Below are 11,071 nucleotides of genomic sequence, written 5' to 3'. Positions count from 1 at the left end.
AAAATTAAACCAAAAATCTCCCTCCTTCCCTACCTATCAAAATTCTCCTTTATTCTTCAGGCCAACTTCAAGTGATCAGCTTTCATGAGGTCTTCTTCATCCACAGCTAGAATTAGCTGCTTTTTTTGTGTTTTCTTGTACATCTCTAGTAACTCTAACATGCATTTTATTGTCTTCATATAATATGGCTCTTTATAGCTTTACTAAACATTTTTACTTTCATTATTTTATTCATATTTACAATAACCTTGAGTGGTTTTTATTTATTTATTTTTATTTTTTACTGGGGTATAGTTGCTTTACAATGTTGTGCTAGCTCCTGCTGCACAGCAAAGTGAACCAGCCCTATGGATACATATATCCCCTCCCTTTTGGATTTCCCTCCCATCCAGGTCACCACTTGAGTGTTTTTTTATTTCAATATCATTATTATTTCCACTTACCAGATGAGAAAGCTAGGGATCTGAAAGAATAAGTGACCTACATCAGACAGCGTCTGAACTCTAGGTCACATTCTCCAAATACAAACGTTACCTCCACTACCTCTCCATAGTTAGTTGTTTCTAAGAGTCTTCTTCTATGTTAAAATTAGATTTGAATCAAAGTACTCTTAGCAAATGATATTAAATCAGGTACTTCAGAAAATCTTAGGAGGAAAAGAAAGTCTCCCACCTAACCAATCCCCAGTCACTTTATAAGGACAATACTTTTTCATCATTTTCATTTTTAGCTCTTCTGGTGGTTGTTTGTGTAACTCTAGATAATACGTTTACACCTCCATGCATCGATCTTATCACCTTTAGGTGTTCTCTGCTGTCACCCATAAAAGGGGAGGACTTAGCCATCTGAATTGCCCTAATGTCTTAGGTTAGGACACTTGACTCTGAGACAGAGATTTGTTGGCAGGGGTTTTGGGGACAACCCTGGAGGAGTGAAAGCAGCACTGAGCTGCAGGAGGAGGTGACCTCCTGTGCAACTGCAACAGAAGCCTCAGCCCATCCCCAGAGCTCTGTGGCCGGGAAAGCCCTTCATAGTTATCATGAATTGAGACAAGGGGGCTGGGCCTTTGTACCTCACCATTGACAATCAACCTGTCATTGGACACAAGCTGGGGAACGTAAAATTAGACAAGGTACTTCTCCTCAGCTGAGATCAATTCCAGAAAAAGGACTTGGAGATAAGTTGCCAGGAGCCAATACTTCTGACATGTGGAGAATGAGTGTCAGTCCTGGCATGGGAATCTGAGGAGAGCACCACGGCATCCACCACAGGCCACCCGCTACATGGCTCAGATCCACTTACTTCTTACAGTAGATTCACCCTATTTGGAATTAACCCCCCAGATTTCTGTTTGGTTCCTTTGTTTGGAGAACCTTACAAGAACATTGGTGAGCCAAATTACAGCCCTTGCTCTGCACATGCTCTCAAATCTACATCTGAGACTCACCATTTCCCTCCTCTACTACCAATTTCAGATTCCCTTCACCCTCAACTAGCACATCTGCTGGTCTAGGTGGCTTAGCTGGGGTGGGGTTGGGGGACCCTAATCTCCATTCCTGAGGAGTCTAAGTCTGTGGTCACCAAGCCCTCCTCAGGTTAGGTTGGCTACCTTGTCCACTTACCGTCAAAATTGGGCAGGTGAGAAAGAAGAGATGCTCTGATATATAGGCTGGGTACCAAACATATTCTTCTCTGCCCCACGACGAAGCTGAGATCTCATCCTCTCCTGATGATCGGCATTCATTAATCCTGCTGGGATGTGGTTCCTTTCCCTACTCTTCTCTCCTTCACATCTCACATACTTAACAAGTGCCTGTAAGACAGCCCTAACCCACTGTTCCTCAGCACAGCAAGTTCAACATCTTCAAAACTAAACTGATTTTTTTGCTTCATTCATACACACATTCTTTGTCCTTCATCTATCCAGCTCCTGTGCTGAAACTAGGTTCATCTCTGGGTCTTCTACCTCCTTCACCCTCTAAATCTACCAAGTTCTGTAAATTCTACTGCCTAAATAGCTTCTAAATTCACCCTCATTCTCCCTCCCTACAGTCGCTATCCTTATTCGGGGGCTCATCATTTCTCACCTGGACTATTACAAAAACCTCCCAATTGCTCTTCCTTTCTCCAATCTCCCCCACACTCCTCCCATCCACATTACACCATCTTTTAAGAAGTATGCCATTTCCCTGCTTAAAACTCTTTCAGTGTAAAGGTTTTTCACAAATTGGCTCTTTCCTACTTCTCCACTCACTCCTCTTCCATTCCCCTCTGCACCTGCTTGTCGCTTGTAGCTGCTCAAAGGTAACAAGCTCCCTTCATGCCTCATGCCTTTGCCCGTTCTACCTCTTGTCCCGCGTGTCTCCTGGCAGACTCTACTTCTCTTTGGAGATTTACTTCACTCCACCTTTGACCCTTCCTGATAGGTAGGATTGGCTGCTTCTCGCCCCATGGTCACACTGCAATTCTTCCATACCTTTATTAAGACTCTTATGACATTATGTTTGCTTATTTGCCTTACACACACAACTGGCTGAAATATATTTTTAAAATTGCAATGGTTTTGTACTATATTCGGTTGTGATCCCAATTCATTGTATTACTTTCACAGTTCTTAGAAACAGTAGATAATCAAAAATTGTCAAATGAATGAATGAAATATACAAATGTTGTTCAGGGCATGATGCATCTAACCCACCGTCAGTGGCTGAGCATATACTTCGCATTGTTTCCCAATAGCGTTAACTGATGTGTGCTGACTGACCCATATTCCCTAGCCTGACCTCAAGATAACTGCCAAGATTTTATGTTCATAGCCTGAGAATGCACAATTCTAAATGTTCTTCCTGAACAATGGATCAATAGCTGCGAATCTGTTTTAGGGAAGGGACGCAAAAATTGAAACAAAACAGGCACACTGAAGGAACACTGGAGAAAGAATCATGCAGTCAGCGAGGGCTCACTCATCTACTACTTACTGTCCAAGGTCTAGCACAGTGGCTGAGATATGGTAGGCATTCAATAAATATATGTTGAATGACTAGAGAAAGATGGGAAAGGAACAACAAATGATGCCCTTGGGAGTGATACAGAAGCTGTAGGAAACTGTCAGGATGACGGAAGGGAGAGAGGTGAGCTCAGTTTTTAAACCATTAACTTGTAAGCTGTTTACACTTAAGTTTTAAGCTGGACACATCCTAAAGGTATAGAAAGAAAGACAAACTAAGAGATCCAGAATTGGAAATGTATCTATTTAAAACCAGGAGCCTGAAATGTACTCCCAGGGAGGCTTAAAGGAAAAAGATAAGGGTCTACAGAGGCAACCATTTTGTGCACTTTTTTATCTCTTCTGTTATTTATCTTCATTATCCTAAATAATATATTTACACTGCTATTTTGTTGACATTTTTGCATTTTAGAAATTATACATTGACTTCCCACTACTATGGAGGAGGACAAAGATACTGCTTTCTTTCTGTGTCCCCCACACTGATGCACACATTCTTTCCCCCATCCTCCAATATAGTTCTATTACAAATGTACTAAATCAATATTCAGTGTTTGTTTTTTTCATTCATTCATCCAATAAATATGCCTTTGAATTACTTTGAAAATTTTAATCAGGGTATATGATAACACTTGTATTTTCAGTAATTCCAGACAGCCTCTTCTGGGTGTTGCCTTTTGAGAAACATTAGTACAATTTGCCTGCCTATTTTAAAATATAAAAATCAATTTAAAATTAATCAACAAATTATGTCAGTGCTCATTATGTCCAAGGCAATGTTAGGGAGACCAAGATGTCTAAAATAGAACCCCTACCTTCAAAATATCGAAATCTAGATGGTGAAATCATGCAAATACACACAAAAAGTTAACAAGTGAATGCCTCCTGAGTGATGCAGGCTGGTAGATTCCACAAGAGTCAGAGGAAGAAGTACTTGCACACTGGGCTGGTCCAGGACAACACAGAAGAGGAGATGGCGGAGGTTGAGAAAGATCCTTAAGATGCAAGAGTAGGTAGGGCAAAGGGCAAAGGGCAAAGAGGAAGAGGAAGAACACTACAAACAGGAGAAAATTGCATTAGCAAAGGCAGAAAGGGAGAAAATACTGCATTTTTAAGAATGCCAAGTAGCCCAGTTTGAGTGCAAAAGAGGTTCACGAAGAAGAATAGCAGGAAATATGGGGGCAAAGCAAGGTGAGAGCAGAGCGTAAATAGGTTTGAATGCCAAGAAAATTCCTGACATTTCCCATCACGTGGTTCTATTCAAGGTTAATAAGCAATGATGAATGGATGTACAAACATTTGATAGTTCAATTCAGTGGGAAAAAAATGCTGAATTATTAGGTGATTTCATGAACATATTAAAGTGACATTACTAGTAAGATTAAATTCTTACACTGAAAAAGGGAAAGTTGGGAGCAATAACGGAGTGGGAGAAAATAGCAGAAAGAAAAGTGTTAAAGAATGAAATTAGCATGTCAATGCCAGTAAGATTAGGAATATTTAGCAATGGAAAATAACAGAGGTATACTTTGACTTCTAAAATATGTGTGTCTTGAAATGTGCACAAGTGTGCATTCTTAAGTCAGATATATCATTATTTTTAAATGCCTCACTTTCGTTGAAGAGTCGCATTGGCTCCCAGAACTCTAAATGGCCATTCCTTCCTGTACTTTACATAATGTAGTCTGTACAAAGCCTGCTTCTAAGAAGATGATTATTTCTAGATTTTTATTTAAAAGAATAGAATTTCTTAGAAAACATTACTGTATTATTGTTTTCAGTTGCTCTCCTACTTGCATAATTGTGCCTGTAGCATAATGTTATATAGATATCCTGGTGAGTTTGGAAAATCTTGTACTAAATTCTTCTTAGAATCTTTAATAAACTAATGCGCTTTGAATCTGAAAAAGATAATATAATATGCAGTGTTTCCAAACTTATTTGATCAAAAAATCCTTTTTTAAAAAAATGGAAACATAGTTTAGGAAACAGTGATTTCACCCACTCCCTTGAAGCAGTGTCCACTTGTTTCAAATGTCTGACAAATGTTCATGCGTGTGCACACATGTGCGCACGTGCATGCACACACACACACTCCCTGTCTCTCCTATCAGAAACTCCTAGGATGGCACTTCCTGCTTTTAGATGTGACAAGTTGCTCTTTGAAACCAGGAAGACAGATTGGGTTCTCAGACCAAAGCGATAATTAATGATGCAGCAAAATATAGAAAAGAGAAATATATTAACCTCCTAAACAGCTTACGTCTTTGGATAATTCTTTGTGCTTAAACATCACCTCCCACGTCCACCTGTGAGACCAGTGAACCTATGAAACAGCCTTCCCAGGATCCCCCTCTGCTACCCAGAGTCCTGTCTATCGCTGACTCTCTTGCCCCTTTATTTTCCAGTTTTTAGAAGTACAATGCCTGAACTAACTAATGCTGGATCACCAGATGCCTGGTGTAAAGGCCTTTATGAGTGTCAGTCTTCCAGTTCTGAAGAATATAGAGAAGTAATTCAAAGAAACTTCTAGAGTCACCAGAGGTCAGGGACTACATATTCTTTTTATAATTTTTTTCACAATATTTATTTTGAAATTTTTCAAACTGTCCAAAAAATGTAAAGAGTAAGTACAATTAATAGCCATGCATTCTTCACTGAGATCAAATCATTGTTAACTTTTCCGGCATTTGCCTGTCTCCCCTGCCCCCTGACATTCTCTCTCTCTTCCCCGCCCCCCTCCATTTATGTTTTTTTGAAAGCAAGTTGCACACATCAGAAAATTTCACCCCTAAATATTCCCCATGCCTCATCTAAGAATAAGAACATTCACTTACATAATCACAATAGCATTATCACATCTAAGAAAACTGACATAAATTTAATAGTATCATCTAATATACTGTCTATATTTAAATTTTCTCAATGAGGGATTCTCTGAATACCACCCCTCAAGGTATACAGAGATGACAGGAAGAGGGCAGTGCAAGGCAAGCAACTGACTCTGTGGCGAAGGCCCTGGAAGCTGAAGCCCATTTTGGCTGACTCTTGTAGTATTACTTTCCTAGGAATTAATACAATTAAATGGTTAGGAGTAATTAATCTTCTCTCTTAAATGATTGTGACTGTTACTTGTACTTCCAGCAACCCATAAGAAGGAAGTCAAATCTGCATTATTTATAAAATAAGAGCTAAACCAAATACTAAGATTTGATCTAATCCTTGGATAGATAGTCCTTAAATGGATATATTCTCCAGGCTTTTAAGGATGCTGGCATATAAACCATTCTTGTATTTTTCACAGTAGCAGAGTTTTATTCATCAAGTGCACCTTTCACCTAGAAAGGTGAAACAATATGCTACTAAACAACCAATGGATAACTGAAGAAATCAACAGGAAATTAAAAAATACCTAGAGACAAATGAAAATGAAAACATGACAATCCAAAACCTATGGGACACAGCTAAAGCAGTTCTAAGAGGGAAGCTTATAGGGAATTCCCTGGCAGTCCAGTGGTTAGGACTCTGTGCTTTCACCGCTGAGGGCCCAGGTTCAATCTCTGGTCAGGGAACTAAGATCTCAGAAGCCACACAGCACAGCCAAAAAATAAAAACGAGGGAAGTTCATAGTGATAAGAGTTTATCTCAGGAAACAGAAAAATCTCAAATAAACAACCTAATCTTACACCTAAAGCAACTAGAGAAAGAACAAACAAAACCCAAAGTTAGTAGAAGCAAAGAAATCATAAAGATCAGAACAGAAATAAATGAAATAGAGACTAAAAAACAATAGAAAAGATCAATGAAACTAACAGCTGCTTCTTTGAAAAGATAAACAAAATTGATAAACCTTTAGCTAGACTCATCAAAAAGGGAGAGGGACCAAATCAATAAAATCAGGAATAAAAAAGGAGAAGTTACAACTGACACCACAGAAATACAAAGGATCATAAGAGACTACTATGAGCAACTATACGCCAATAAAATGGACAACCTAGAAGAAATGGACAAATTCCTAAAAAGGTATAATCTCCCAAGACTGAACCAGGAAGCAATAGAAAATACGAACAGACCAATTACCAGTACTGAAATTGAATCAGTAATTTTAAAATTTCCAACAAACAAAAGTCCAGGACCAGATGACTTCACAGGTGAATTCTATCAAACATTCAGAGAACAGTTAACACCTATCCTTCTCAAACTATTCCAAATAGTTGCAGAGGAAGGAACACTTCCAAACTCATTCTAAGAGGCCATCATCACCCTGATATGAAAGCCAGAAAACGATGTCACAAAAAAGAGAACTACAGCCCGATATCACTGATGAACATAGATACAAAAATCCTCAACAAGATACTAGCAAACTGATTCCAGCAATACATTAAAAGGATCATACACCATGATCAAATGGGATTTATTCCTGGGGTGCAAGGATTTTTCAATATCTGCAAATCAATCAAGGTGATACACCACATTAACAAATTGAAGAATAAAAACCATATGATTATCTCAATAAATACAGAAAAAGCCTTTGATAAAATTCAACATCCATTTATGATAAAAACTCTACAGAAAGTGGGCATATAGGGAACATACCTCAACATAATAAAGGCCATATACGACAAACCCACAGCTAACATCATACTCAATGGTGAAAAGCTGAAAGTATTTCCTCTAAGATCTGGAACAAGAATGGCCACTCTGTATAAAAAAGTAAGTAAAATAAAATTCAAAAATTAAAAATAAATAAATAAAAAAAAAAGAATGCCCACTCTCACCAGTTTTATTCAACATAGTTCTGGAAGTCCTAGCCACAGCAATCAGAGAAGAAAAAGAAATAAAAGGAATCCAAATTGGAAAAGAAGAAGTATAACTGTCACTGTTTGAAGATGACATGATGCTATACATAGAAAAATCCTAAAGATGCTACCAAAAAATTACTAGAGCTCATTGGTAAATGACTGAATTTACCAGTGAATTTGGTAAAGTTGCTGTATACAAAATTAATACAGAGAAATCTTGCATTTATATACACTAAAAATGAAAGATCAGAAAGAGAAATGAAAGAAACAATCCCATTTACCATCGCATCAAAAAGAATAAAATATCTAGGAATAAACCTACCTAAGGAGGCAAAATACCTGTACTCTAAAACGTATAAGACATTGATGAAAGAAACTGAAGACAACACAAACAGATGAAAAGATATACTGTATTCTTGGATTGGGAGAATCGATATTGTTAAAGTGACCATACTACCCAAGGCAATCTACCAATTCAGTGCAATCCTTATCAAATTACCAATGGCATTTTCCATAGAACTAGAACAAAAATTTGTAAAATTTGTATGGAAATGCAAAAGACCCATAACTGCCAAAACAATCTTGAGAAAGAAGAGCAAACCTGGAGGAATCACATTCTCTGACTTCAGGCTTTACTATAAGGCTACCGTAATCAAAACAGTATGGTGCTGGCACAAAAACAGGCATATAGATCAGTGGAATAGGATAGAAAGCCCAGAAATAAACCCACACACTTGTGGTAAATTAATCTACAACAAAGGAGGCAAGAATATACAGTGGAGAAAAGACAGCTCCTTCAATAAGTGGTGCTGGGAAAACTGGACAGCTACATGTAAAAGAATGAAATTAGAACATTCTCTAACACCACACACAAAAATAAACTCAAAATGGATTAAAGATCTAAATGTAAGGCCAGATACTATAAAACTCCTAGAGGAAAATATAGGCAGAACACTCATTGACATAAATTGCAGCAATTTTTTTTTTTGGATCTCCCTCCTAAAGGAATGGAAATAAAAACAAAACAAACAAATGGGACCTAATTAAGTTTAAAAGCTTTTGTACAGCAAAGGAAACCATAAACAAAATAAAAAGACAGGGCTCCCCTGGTGGTGCAGTGGAGAGTCTGCCTGCTGGTGCAGGGGACACGGGTTCGTGCCCCGGTCCGGGAAGATCCCACATGCCGCAGAGCGGCTGGGCCCGTGAGCCATGGCCACTGAGCCTGCACGTCTGGAGCCTGTGCTCCACAACGGGAGAGGCCACAACAGTGAGAGGCCCGCATACCGCAAAAAAATAAAAAAATAAATTAAATAAAATAAAAAGACAACCTACGCACTAGGAGAAAATATTTGCCAACAATGCTTCCAACAAGGGATTAATTTCCAAAATATACAAACAGCCCATATAAGCTTAATATCAAAAAAGTAAACAACCCAATCAAAAAATGGGCAGAAGATCTAAATAGAATTTTTTCCAAATAAGACATACTGATGGCCAACAAGCACATGAAACGATGCTCAATATCACTAATTATTAGAGAAATGTAAATCAAAACTACAATGAGGTATCACCTCACACCAGTCAGAATGGCCATCATTAAAAACTCTACAAACAGGACTTTCCTGATGGTGCAGTGGTTAAGAATCCACCTGCCAGTGCAGGGGATATGGGTTTGAGCCCTGGTCCGGGAAGATCCCACATGCTGTGGAGTAACTAAGCCCATGTGCCACAACTACTGAAGCCTGTGCACCTAGAGCTTGTGCTCCACAACAAGAGAAGCCATCGCAATGAGAAGCCTGTGCACCGCATTGAAGAGTAGCCCCTGCTTGCCGCAACTAGGGAATGCCAATGCACAGCAACAAAAACCCAATGCAGCCAAAAAATAACTTAATTAATTAAAAAAAAAACCTCTACAAATGATAAATGCTGGAGAGGGTGAGGAGTAAAGGGAACCCTCCTACACTGTTGGTGGGAATGTAAATTGGTTCAGCACTATGGAGAACAGTATGAAGTTTCCTCAAAAACCAAAAATAGAGTTACCATATGATCCTGCAATCCTACTCCTGGGTGTATATCCAGAGAAAACTCTAATTTGAAAAGATACATGCACCCCAATGTTCATTGCAGCACTATTTACAATAGCCAAGAGATGGAAGCAACCTAAATGCCCATCAACATATGAATGCATAAAGAAGATGTGGTGTGTGTGTGTGTGTGTGTGTGTATATATATATATATATATATATATATATATATATATATATAATGGAATATTACTCAGCCATAAAAAAGAATGAAGTAATGTCATTTGCAGCAACATGGATGGACCTAGAGATTATCATACTAAGTGAAGTAGGTCAGATGGAGAAAGACAAATATTATACGATATCACTTAAATGTGGAATCTAAAAGAATGATACAAATGAACTTATTTACAAAACAGAAATAGACTCACAGACATAGAAAACAAACTATGGTTACCAAAGAGGATAGATAGCGGGAGAGAGGAGGTAGATAAATAAGGAGTTTGAGATTAACACATACACATTACTATGTACAAAACAGATAAACAACAAGGACCTACTATATAGCATGGGAAATATATTCAATATATTATAGTAATTTATAATGGAAAAGAATCTGAAAAAGAATATATATATGTATAACTGAATCACTTTGCTGTACACCTGAAACTAAATCAACACTGTAAATTAACTATACTTCAATTTGAAAAATGGTTTAAAAAAAGAAGTGTAGGGCTTCCCTGGTGGGATAGTGGTTAAGAATCCGCCTGCCAATGCAGGGGACACAGTTTCGAGCCCTGGTCCGGGATGATCCCACATGCCACGGAGCAACTAAGCCCGTGAGCCACAACTACTGAGCCCGAGCTCTAGAGTCTGCGAGCCACAACTACTGAGCCCACGTGCCACAACTACTGAAGCCTGCACACCTAGAGCCCATGCTTCGCAACAAGAGAAGTCACCAATGAGAAGCCCACATGCAGCAACGAAGACCCAATGAAGCCATAAATAAATAAATAAATAAATGTGTAAAAAAAAATGTATATGTGTGTAAATTATGTATTCTGACTGAAAACTGATTTATATTTTCAACTTTGGCTCCATCATTAGAGATCCTTTAAATTCATATCCCTCCACCTAGTTACTGTAATGCACCTTTTGGATTTGGGTTAGGACTCAGGGAGAACAGCTTCAGGCTGCAGCAGAGCAGGGCTCAAGTATTGGAAAGGGTTTGTGAGGCT

Source organism: Leucopleurus acutus (assembly GCF_964270905.1).
Source record: "Leucopleurus acutus genome assembly, chromosome: 12".
Lineage (NCBI taxonomy): Eukaryota > Metazoa > Chordata > Mammalia > Artiodactyla > Delphinidae > Leucopleurus > Leucopleurus acutus.
Note: the sequence above shows the minus strand (reverse complement) of the source record.